The following is a 12,988-nucleotide window of genomic DNA, read 5'->3' on the forward strand; positions in this document are numbered from 1 at the left end:
GTATTTGAAATGAGGAGAGATCATGTAAGAAATAGACAACAGTAATGAAATATTTTAATGTTTTGGCTATTTAAAAAAACAATTTGTGGTGTATGTCTGTAAATTATATTTGTATTATATTTTACATTTCTAGATGTCCTCAGATATTAATGTTTTTCTTCAAATTGCAGGTAACTTAACATTAATATTTCCTCCACATTTTGACTATTTTTTTTAAGGGTGATTAATTTTGTCTTAACTCTGCTTTTGGGTTGTTCTCAATCTCCTTCCGTCCATATTCTGGTTAACAACTGACAGTTCTCTCTCTCTCTTTTTGTCTGATTTTCGCCTTGCCTTGTTCTAGAAGGGAATTAGATGGTTTTCAAAAATCTACATGATTTAAAAAATACATATAACAGATACGTCAAAGGTGGCGAGCAAATTGGGGCAAGGAAAAACAGAGGTAGGAAAGAGACCATGAAGTTGAGAGTGAGAGCAGTTAAAAGATTATGTTTGTAAAGGTAGGCCATCAGTTTGGCTCTAGCCTTTCTAGCAGCTAGTGCGAAAAAGAGACATGCTTTTTATTTGAGTTATGGTGTAAAATTAAAAAGTAGTTGCTTTGGAGAAGCACAGCTATTCTTGGTTCTGAGTAAGACCAGAGAACTGTTTCTCCCATATGTCCTCACAAAGAAGGCCCTGTATAATGTAACTTTAATATCCATATAGTAAAGCAGCAGTATGTGACAATCTGTTTCTTATGTTGTCCTTTAGTGAAAGCATATGGCATAACCAAAGCACAATTTAGTAAAAGCAGTTCTGCAGGGAGTCAAAGGAATGCAGTTCTCTGCTGGTCTTGGCTTAATCAAGTCATGGATTTTATAATACCTACGGTGGAAGTTGAGGGTGCATTATCCCTCTTACCCCCCCTTTTTTTGATCATTGATCACTTTGAGAATCTTATGAATGCTATAGACTCTTTCCTTAGTAAAATGCATGTGCCCAGTCTTCATACTTTCTAATCTGGAAGAGTGTATGCGTTGCATACACGTCAGGTAATTCTATGCATTGCATACACGTCAGGTAATTCTTCTTAGTAGTCAAGGTTTTTGATAAGTGATGAGTATCAGTGAGTTCCAGGTTGGTTGGTGGTTGGTTATTTATTTATTTATTTGCTTTTTTCTCCTGAATGTATCACTTGCCAGTGTTCTTAGTTAAGTAAGAGCTATGTATGCTTTAAAAATAAACCAGCTGTGGGTTAGATTATTATCTTTTCATGAAAGTTGATGAATCTGAATAAAAGCCACCTTATTCCTTCAAAAGAAGTAGAGTGAGAGAGAGTACCTAAGGATAGGGCCAAGGTTCTTCTCTAGAAGTTACTTTGGTTGTGTTCTAGCGATGAAATAAGTGCCACTAAAGCCACAATAATTTTATTCAGAACAGTCTTAAATTTGATGTTAAAAAAAAAAAACCAACCCATCATGGCCATTTAAAAATTTGCCAACAAGTAAAGAAACTGTAGATGTTTTGCATTAGACTATGTAATTTAGAATATACTTCCTGGAAAATGTATGCCCTGTTAAGGAGGTTATTTACCTGGAATGTCTGGAACCTACCCTGGTCTAGATTTATAATTAAAAAAAATTGAGATATATAAGTCCCAGGGGGAGGTCATAGCTCAGTGGTAGAGTACGTGCCTAGCATGTGTGAGGTGCTGGGTTCAATCCCCGGTACCTCCATTAAGTAAATAAATAAATAAGCAAACCTAACCCCCCCCCCAAAAAAAAAACCCCAAAGCAGAGATATATAAGTCTCAAGAGCACGATGATTGATAAAATAAATTTAAGCATGTAATATATATTTGCGTAACTATTGTAAAACTTTAATAACATCCATTGCCCAGTTAAACATCCAGGTGAGCAAGAACTATCACAGTGCAACCAACTATATTACCTTAATGTGATTTGTGAAAGTGCATATGGACTGGAACTCTGTTAAAACACCTGTCTCCCATTCACAGTCGTGGCACACATTAACATGCATCTTGCACTGTAGTGAATTTACCTGCAGTTACTACTGTGAGTTGATAGTGAGATTAGATAAAAGCAAAAGCAAAAACAATGACAGTAGTAACAAACTTTCTGAAAGAACAATTCTATCATTTTTTGAGTATTTAGATGTTTCCAGTGTTTAGAATGCTAGATAAATGTTCTATTGTATGTTAGATAAATGATGAAGGCCATTTGCCAGAAATGATGATTTGTATTAAAATGACTCGTTTGCTGTATTTATTTTTGGTTAAGAAGCTGTAGAGTAACACAGGCTTTCAGTTTTGATTGTGTTTTTATTTTTATTTTTAAATTTTACTTGTTTTTTTATTGAAATGTAGTCAGTTTACAATGTGTCAATTTCTGGTGTGCAGCACAATGCTTCAGTCATCCATATACACGTATTTATTTTCATATTCTTTTTCATTATAGGTTACTACAAGATTTTGAATATAGTTCCCTATGTTATACAGTAGAAACTTGTGGTTTACCTACTTTATATATAGTAGTTAGTATCTATAAATCTCAAACTCCCAATTCATCTCTTCCAACCCCTTTTCCCCTCTGGTAACTGTAAGTTTGTTTTCTATGTCTGTGAGTCTGTTTCTGTTTTGTAAATAAGCTCGTTTGTCTTTTGTTTTTAGATTCCACATGTGAGTGGTATCATATGATATTTTTCGTTCTCTGTCTGGCTTACTTCACTTAGAATGACAATCTCCAGGTCCATCTATGTTGCTACAATGGCATTATTTCATTCTTTTTTATGGCCAAGTAGTATTCCATTCCAAGAAGTTCCATATCACAACTTCTTTATCCAGTTGTTTGTCGATGGACATTTATGTTGTTTCCATGATTGTGTTTTTATATACTTGGACATGGCAAATGGACAAAACATCCTTTGTCACTATGATATACTGTGGAGCACTGACATCTTGTTGCATGTCCAAACCTTTGCTCTATATTGTTCCCAATATCTCCATTTTAAAAAAGTGCTTTTTTATGTTTTTCCCCTTTGTAAATTGTGGATTTGTTTCTTTCCTCATATTTATGCTTGCTTTTTGTATTTCCCTTCTGCTTCCTGAAATTTAGAACTTTAAAACACACACACCCAGTAAAACATCTAAGCAAGCAAGAATCATCACAGTGCAACTAACTTTCACTTTCTGGGGAAATCTGGTGTCAATAAACAACAAAATTCTAAGGGTATTGATATGAAATGTGATCTTACCAAACAATATAAATGAGTAAAAACAGCATACATTGAGCTTGACTGAATCTATGTTATAAAGTGTTTTTGGTATGGAGTTTGGTTTTGGGAAAGACATGTTTGTGTAACACACACACACACACACACACACACACACAAAAGAAAGAAGGGAGCTAGCCAAATATTTTGTTTTCAATGAGGTATAAGAATTACTCGACATTTGTAAGGAGAAGTGTACAACAAAGCTCTTTTGGCATTGGAGTATCAAAAGAAAGAGGAAAATGAAATTAGAAGAGCTCTGGAAATCTAAAGAAAAATACACTATTGGAAGTATTTTAAATGGTAAATGTGGATCTGACTGTATAGATTTATTATTTGCTTTTTTAAAAATGAAACATTTTATTTTGAGGTAGAGATTCACATGCAGTTTTAAGAAATTATACAGACAGCCCCTGTACCCTTTATACAGTTTCCTCCACTAGTAACATCTTGCAAAACTGTAGCACACTCTATTAGGACCAAGATAATGACATTATTTCTTGACAGTCAAGATATAGAACATTTTCATCATTGCAAGAATCCCTCATGTTGCCCTAACCACAGCTGTTTTCCTTCTGTCCTCAACTGCTCTTTAGCCCCTGAAGATCACTAAACTCCATTTCTATAATTTTGTCATCTCAAGAATGTTATATGAATGGAATCATACAATATGTAACATTTTGAAATTGGCTTTTCTCTTCCAGTGTAATTTCCTGGAGATTCATTAGAATTATTGTGGTATATCAATAGTCTGTTCCTTTTTATTGTAGAATAGTATTCTATGGTATACCATAGTTGTTTAATCATTTACCCATGAAAGGACATGTGGCTTGTTTCCTTGGCTATTAAAATAAAGTTGCTATAAACATTTGTGTAAAGGTTTTTGTGTGAACATACATTTTTACTTCTCTTGGGTATACAGCTAGGAGTGGAATTGCTGGATCATATGATAACTGTGGGTTTAACTATTTGAGGAACTGCTAAACTTGTTTTCTAAAGTAGCCATACCATTTTACATCTTATCAGCAGAGTATGCAGATTCTAGTTTTTCCAGATCCTTGCCAGTGTTTGGTGTCACTTTTTTATTTTAGCCATTCTGATATATATATAGTAATATCTCATTGTGGTTTTAATTTGCATTTTTCTAATTGCTATTGATGTCCAATATCTTTTTATGTGCTTATTTGCCATATCCAATTTGTTGAATTGTCTCTTCATGTCTTTTGTCCATTTTCCAATTGGATTTTTAAAAAAATAATGAGTTTTGAAAATTCTTTATAAATTCTAGATACGAGTTCTTTGTTGGATATGTGGTTTGCAGACATTTTCTCCCATTCTGTGGCTTTCCTTTCACCCGCTTAGCGTAGTCTGTTACAGATCAGAAGTATTTTATTTTGATGAAGTCCAAGTTATCGTCCTTTTTTGGAGCATGCTTTTGGTATCAATTCTAAGAACTCTTTGCCTAGCCCTACATCTTGAGGATTTTCCCCTGTGATTTTTTTCCCCCTAAAACTTTTATAGTTTTACTAAAATATAAAGTCTATGATTCATTTTTGAGTTAATTTTCATAATTTTGTAATGTTTGTATAAGGAGTGAGACTTACTTCAAAATTTCTCTCTCTTTCTGCCTCTGGATGTCCAGTTGTTCTACCACCATTTATTGAAAAGGCTGTTTTTCCTCTACTGACCTACTTTTGCACCTTTGTCAAAAGTTACTTGGGTATATTTGTTTGAGTCTATTCTGGGGTCTTTTGTGCAGTAATTTTGTTAACATCTACAAAAATACCTTGCTGAGGTTTTGACAGGAGTTGCATTAAGCCTGTGTATCAATTTGTAGAGAATTTACATAGTCGCGAGTCTTCCAGTCACAAACGTGGTATGTCTGTCAGTTTATTTAGCTGTGTTTTGATTTCTTTTCATCAGCATTGTGTAGTTTTTAAGCATACAAAGTCAACCCATAGTTTGTTAGATTTATACCTCGGTATTTTTTTTTAAGTGATTGAAATGGTAGTATTTTTAATTTTGGTTTCAGTATGTTCATTGCTAATATGTAGTAATACAATTAATTTTTGAAGGTTTATCTTGTATCTTTGTAATTTTCCTTATTTGTCTAGGAATTTTTCTGTAGATTCCTTGGAGTTTTCTATGTGGATAATAGCGTATGTGCAATAGGGATAGTTTTAATTTTTCTTTTCCAATCGATACGCCTTTTTTTTTTTAACTCTCTTTCACTGGCTAGAACTTCTAGGACTATGCTGAATAAGAATGGTGATCGTGGACATCTTTGCCTTGTTCCCAATGCTCTTTATCAACTTCAGGAAGTTCCCTTATATTTCTATTTTTGGAGAGTTTTTATCATGAAAGAGTGTTGAATTTTGTCCAGTCCTTTTATTGCATTAATTGATATGATCAGGTGATTTTCTCCTTTAGCCTTGCAGAATACATTGATCGATTTTTGAATATTGAATGAGCCTGCCTTCCTAGAATAAACCTAACTTAGTCATTTTGTATATTTCTTTTTATATACCTGAAATTCTATTTGCCAATATTTTCTTAAGGATTTTTGTGTTTATATTTATAAGGGATATTGATCTGTAGTTTTATTTATTTATTTTTTGCTGTCTTTGTCTGGTTTTGATGGTAGGGTAATAGTTGCTTCCTAAAATGCATTGGTAAGTATTTCCTCCCTCCTCTTTTATTTTCTAGAAGAGATTTTTTAGAGTTAATTATTAATTAGGTTAATTCTGCTTTAAGCATATTGTAGAATTCTCTAATTAAACCATCTAGGCCTGGAGATTTATTTTTTGGGAGATCTTACATTACAATTTCAATTTCCTTTGTAGTTCCAGGGCTATATAAATGACTATTTTTTACTGGGTGAATTGTGATAGTTTGTTATTTTTGAGGAATTGGTTTATTTCATCTAAGTTGTCAAATTTATATCAGAAGAGTTTATAGTTTTTTTTTATTATCCATTTGATGGCCACAGGACATGTAGTAATATCTGTGGTTTCATTCCTTATACTGGTAATTTGTATCTTCTTTTCCTTTCCTTTGTTAGATACCTGTCAATTTTATTGGTGTTTCCAAAGAACCAGACTATCTCAGTATTGTTCTTCTGTTTTCTGTTATACTGATTTCTGCCCTCATATTTGTTATTTCCTTCCTGCTGATAGCTTTTTGTTTTTGCTTTTGCTTTTTATGTTCTTGAGGTATAGGAGCTTCAAATGCTGATTTGAGACTTTTCCTCTTTTCTAATGCTATAAAATATCTTTAATGCTACGTATCTCTGTATTTGTAATGCTCCAAAATATCGCTAATGCTTAAATCTCTCTCCTAACACTGCTTCATCTGTGTCCCTTAAAGTTTGATATGTTGTATTTTCATTTTCGTTCAGTTTAGTGTAGTTTTCGATTTCCCGTTAGACTTCCTGTTTGACCCATGACTTATTTAGAAGTGTGTTATTTAGTTTCCAAGGGTTTGAATATCTCCTGTTGTCATTTTCTAAGTTGATTCAATTTGTGGTTGGAAAACATAGTGTGTATGATTTCAGTTCTTCTGCATTTACTGAGGTTTGTCTTATGGCCTACAATATGGTTTTCCTTGTTATATGTTCTTTTTCTTTTTAAAGGCAGTACTGGGAATTGAACCCAGGGCTGCATGCATGCTAAGCATGTGCTCTACCACTGAGCTGTACCCTCCCCTCTATTGTTATATATTCTGTGGACACTTGAAAAGAATATGTATTCTGTTGGGTAGAGTGTTTTATAAATGTTGATTAGATTCCCATTGGTTGGTGGTGCTGTTGTGTTCTTCCGTATCCTTGCTGATTTTCTATTTATTTCTATCAATTGTAGAGAGGGGTGTTGAAGTCTCTTAAGCATAATTGTGGAATTGTCTGTTTTTCCTTTCAGATCTGTCCACTTTTGCTTTACATATTTAGCAACTCTGTTGTTTGGTACATCTCTGTCTTCTTAGTGGACTGAGCATTTCATTATATAATGAACTTTTTCATCTCTGGTAGTTTTCTTTGCTATGAAGTCTAGTTTCTCTGATGATAATATGCTTATTCCTGTTTTCCTTTGATTAAAGTTTGCATGGTGTATCGTTTTCCATTCTTTTATTTTTAACCTGTCTGTATCATTATATTTGAAGTGAATTTCTTGGCTGATAGCATATAATTGTGTTGTGTTTTTTCATCCACTGTTTTAGTATTTGTCTGGCATATTTAGAACATTAAAAATTTCTTTTTACCTTGTCTTTTCTTTTATTGAAGTATCATCAGTTATAATGTGTCAATTTCTGGTGTATAGCACAGTGTCCCAGTTATGCATATACATACATATATTCGTTTTCATATTTTCTCACTAAAGGTTATTAAAAGATATTGAACATAGTTCCCTGTGCTATACAGCAGAAACTTTTTTAAAATTTATTTTTATATATAGTGGCTAACATTAGTAAATCTCAAACTCCCAAATTTATCCCTTCCCACCCACTTTCCCCAGTAACCATAAGATTTTTACTATGTTTGAGAGTCTGTTTCTGATTTGTAGATGAGTTTATAGTGTCTTTTTTTTTAGATTCCACATATGAGTGATACCATATGGTATTTTTCTTTTTCTTTTTGGCTTACTTCACTTAGAATGACAATCTCTAGGTCCATCCATGTTGCTGCCAATGGCATTATTTTATTCTTTTTTAAGGCTGAGTAGTATTCCACTGTATAAATATACCACAACTTCTTTATCTAGTCATCTGTCAATAGACATTAAGGTTGCTTTCATGTCTTGGCTATTGTATATAGTGCTGCTGTGAACCTTGGGGTGCATGTATCTTTTTGAATTAGAGTTCCCTCTGGATATACACTCAGAAGTGGGATTGCTGGATCATATGGTAAGTCTATTTTTAGTCTTTTGAGGAATCTCCATACTGTTTTCCATAATGACTGTACCAAACTACATTCCCACCAGCGGTGTAGGAGGATTCCCTGTTTAGCATTTATCGTTTGTGGACTTTTGAATGATGGCCATTCTGACTGGTGTGAGGTGATACCTCATTATAGTTTTGATTTGCATTTCTCTGATAATTTGTGATATTGAGCATTTTTTCATGTACCTATTGATCATTTGTATGTCTTCATTGGAGAATTGCTTGTTTAAGTCTTCTGCCCATTTTTGGATTGGGTTGTTTGTCTTTTTTTGTTATTAAGTCATATGAGCAGAACATTAGGTTTTAGGTAATTATTGATATGCTAAGGCTTAACCTGTTGTTTCATTTGTTGTTTTCTATCTATTCTCTCCTTTTTTGTTTTCCTGTTTTCTTTTTCATGCCTTTCTTTGAGTTACTTGAACATCTTTATAGAATTCCATTTTGATTTATCTATCGTTTTTGACTGTACCTTTTTGTATAGCTTTTTTGATGGTTTCTCTAGTGTCAGCATTTTTATTTAACTTGAAAACCACAGTTTACTGGTGTCATCATTTTCCAGTTTGAGTGTAGAAACCTTATCTCCTTTCTGTTCCTTTATCTATATTTTTGTCTATTGTGTCCTTTTTTCCTTTCTGATGTTCCAAGATTTCCGTTTTTTTTTTTTTTCCCTTAAATCATTTCCGTTCTGTTTAGAGAACTTTCTATAGCTGTTCTTTTAGAGTAGGCATGCTGGCAACAAATTCTGTTTATACAGGAATAGCTTAGTTTTCCTTCACATGAGAATGTCGTGATTTCTCCTTCATTCCTAAAGGATGTTTCTCCTGGGTGTAGGGTTCTGTTTTGATAAGTCTTTTCTTTTCAGCACTTGAAAAGTGCGGTGCACTTCTTTTTAACCTCCATCGTTTCTGAAGAGAGATTTGCTGTCATTCAAATTATTTTTCCTTTACAGAAAAGGTATCAATTTTCTCTGACTACTTTAAGATTTTTTTCTATGTCTTTAGTTTTCAGGAGTTTAATTATGATGTATCTTGGCATGGATTTCTTTGGGTTTATCCTCTTTGGAGTTTGCTTATCTTTTTTGAATCTGTAGTTTTATGTCTTCTTGCCAAATCTGGGTAGTTTTTAGCCATTATTTCTTCAAGTATTTTCTTGCCTTATCTGCTTTCTACTCTCCTCCTGGGACTTTGGTGACACAAATGTTAGAATTTTTGTATAATCTAGCAGCCCCTGAGGCTCTGTTTATTTCCTTCAGTTTATTTTCTCATATTATTCTGATGGTATAATTTGTACTGTTCTGTCTTTCATTTCATTGAGTCTTTTCTCTGTCACTTCCATTCTGTTCTTGAGTCCACAGGAGCACTCTCTCCCAAGTCCGTCCACTGAGTTTTTAATTTCAGTTACTGTATTTTTCAGTTATAAACTCTCCATTTGGTTCTCCTTTCCTCTATTTCTTTGCTGAGGCTTTGTCTTTTTGTTTCAAGCATGTTCATAATTGTTTGCTGAATCATTTTTATCATGGCCACTTTAAAAGATTCATCAGATAATTCTAACATCTCTGTCATCTCGGTTTTGGCATCTAGTGGTTGTCTTTTTTTTTTTTTTTTATTAGTTTGACAACTTCCTGGTTCTTGGTGTGAAGAATGATGTGTAATTGAAATCTGTACGTTTTCATATTATGTTAAGAGACCCTGGCTCTCATTTAAACCTACTCTTTCAGCTGGCTTTCTTTGACACCACTTTGGCAGGAGAAGGTGTGGGTTGCTGCTTCATTAATGCTAGGCGGAGGCAGATGTCCATGTTCCCCACTTGGCCTCTGTCAGCACCTGAGAGGGGCTTCTCGTGACTGCTGCAGATGGCAGTAGTGGCTCCAAACTTGGTCTCTGCTGACATCATGGTATGGGAGAGGGGGTTGTAAACTGTCTGGCGGGGATGAAAGTCGCAGTTCTCCTCCTGGCCTTCTGTGACACCTTGGCTGGAATCTTGGGTGCTTTGTCATCACCTGTGAGGATGAAAGTCTGGGTTCTCTTTCTGCCTGTGCTGGTGTGGGTGTGGGTGGTGTCAGTTTTTTTTTTTTTTTTAACCTGTATGTTTATCTTGAATAGAAAAGTGATTGTGTAAATGTTTTCTGTCTTGGTAGGCTACCTCTTTTGACTAGAGAGAGAGCAAGCTTTTGTTGGGGATTTTTAAAATTTGTACCTGTTTGTATTTCTGGGTTGCTAGTCTCTTGAGTTCCCAGTCTGGGATATAAGGCCAAAAGAAAACCCAGGAAACTCACCACTGTGTCATTCCTTTAGGCCTGAGGTCCCAGACCAGTCTGTTGCCTTCTTTCCACATTTCAGATTTTATTACATTTGTTTATATACAATGTATAAAGCTTTAAATTATACTTAGTTGTAGGAATAGGAAAAACTATGTCTCCTGCATCTTCCTAAGTGCTGACAGAGTGCCTCCACCTTACGCCACCACAGCCACCCCTGTACCCAGCCCCTCGCCTGCTGGACAGAGGGCATGTGCGAGAGTGTGGAGGGAGGGGTGCGCTGAGGCCCAGGGGCACCACCCACGAAAGGGAAGAGAAGCTTTTACCCTTTTACACACCACCTTAAGTGGCCAGTGCCTGTTTTCAGAAGCTTACCACCCTTTCAGAGAAGGGAAGCTGGCACCTAAGCAGGTCCTGGAACCATGAAGATGTCCGTTCCAGGGAGATACACCCCAGAACACAAGGATTAATCATTGGCCAGAGAATGCCTTCAGGAAGGTTGCTCATCCTGGGTACTGCAGGCCCAGGAGAGGACACGGGACCCCAGGACACTGGGAGTCACCAGGGTTGCCATGTGGTGGGGTCGCTACCCCCACATTGGCCAGAGTCGGCAGGACTAGGTAGACGGGGACGCCTGGAACCAGTCCTATCTTATGGAGTCCTCACGGGACCGCCTAAGGTTAGTGTTTCTTTCTGTGGCAGGAGCACTCTCTCCCTGAAGGACTGATGGGACCCACCTCCCCCATCCCTGAGGGCTCACTCCTTGGGTGCATTCTGAGTCACTGGGAGAAGTTTTTCTCTAGATTCATTTAAAAAACAAACAAACAAACAAACAAAACACACATCTTTTGTAATACAGCCTGGCCCTAGTATAAACTTGAGGATGAAGAGACCTGGCTGTATGATGGAAGCCTCAACTATGACACCATCCTACAGCTAGACCTTATGTTCAGGCCCCTTGTTGCCCCAAGAGAGAACCCGGAACAATGCAGATCCTACATTAGGGAACCTTGCCGGCTGGGACCCATTCAGGCTACACAAAAGCCCCTCTGATGTTATCCCTGAAGGAACACAAGCCCCGGACAGAAGACCCCAGCTCCAATACTCTCACCATCTTTAGTCCCTCCCCTACTCTGTAAGCCTCTGTACCTTTCCATACCAGAAGTGCAGCCAGGACTTCTGTGCCCCTCCAGGAAGTTGCAGGCTGTACACATTTCTGCCAACTCCTCTCTACTCTGGGAAGCATTGTGGCTGTACACCTTCCCTTTTCCTGAATTTCTCTTATGTCCTTCTCTCCTGACTCCTTGCCTGTCTGCTGATACTTGAGTCTCCTTGCCTGCTTTGCCAGCAGGTCAGGTGTTAAACCCCTTTTACTTCTGTGAAGAGTTACCCTCCTCAACACAAAGACCATACCTTGAGGGGAGATTTTGCCTTGTGTTACTGCCCTGTGGCACTCCAGCCCCACCCTTCAGCTCTATTTGTTTCTTTTTTTCTTTCAGAGATAAGGAATTCAAGTTAATCAACTCAGGGCCTAGGCCCCCTCCCTCTGAAAGATTTAGGCCCTGGGACTCTGGTCACTTTTTCTCCCTTTGGGTCATTGAATCTTACAGCTAGACCTATTTTGTAAAAGAGAAGATAAATGGGGGGAAGTCCCACACATCCAGAGTTCATTACCTTATTCCAAGATCCAGGTCTAAAGAACTCCTGGTGGGTGTGCCTGGCTCACACCCCTTCAAAGCGCCTTCTTCCTCAACAGGAGCCCCGTGTTTTAGATGACCCCTTTATGGGTCCACCTCCCCGAGGTCCACAACCAGAAACTCCTACTCCCTCATTCTGAGGGGGCACAGGGTTTCAGGCCATCTAGCACTTACACCCCATCTGGGCACCTGGGGACCCCAGACCCCCATGAATCAGCTTGTGGATCTGGTGTTTGGAATATTTAACAACAGTTAGGGTTGAAGAGGCAGAAAGGATTCAGGGACAACAGCAGAGTCACAATTTTTGATGGCAGCCCTAACCCCTGCACCACGTTAGGGTTTCCCTTGCTTGTCAAGACCCAAGGCGAGGACAGGATCCAGGATGCCTGGATCAGAGCCCCTGTCTTGCCGAGAAGGGACCTGTTTTAGGTCTGGCTAGGAGAGCCACTGGAAGGACTAATGCCCCATGTATCGGGAAAGTCCACCGTGACCCTGCCCGATATGCAAATGAGAAGGCCACTGGAAGCAGGACTGCCCCCAGTCCTGGAGGGGGCTTGGGACTCCCAAACCAGTGATGGCTGAGAGGACCAAAGACTGACAGGCCCAGGACCCTCCAGGCTTCCAAAGGACACCTGGTCATTTCTCCGGAGGAGCCTTGCGTAACCCTTGACGTGGCAGGCAGGAAAGTTGTTTTCTTATTAGATACAGGAGCTGCCTACTCTGTGCTGACTGATTTCCCTGCACCCTTGTCTTCCCAATCCTGTGTAATTATGGGGATTGACAGAAGGACCCAAATCAAGCAATTCACCACACCCTCCCCTTAGCTCCCTGC

The 12,988-nt window shown here is 37.5% G+C and overlaps 1 protein-coding gene across 3 annotated transcripts in view; it reads left to right on the forward strand.

Moving 5' to 3' along the window:
• EXOC6B (exocyst complex component 6B) overlaps positions 1–12,988 on the forward strand; it is a 568,031-nt gene that overhangs the window by 49,640 nt on the left and 505,403 nt on the right. The window lies entirely within an intron of this gene.

Source organism: Camelus dromedarius, chromosome 15, assembly GCF_036321535.1.
Source record: "Camelus dromedarius isolate mCamDro1 chromosome 15, mCamDro1.pat, whole genome shotgun sequence".
Lineage (NCBI taxonomy): Eukaryota > Metazoa > Chordata > Mammalia > Artiodactyla > Camelidae > Camelus > Camelus dromedarius.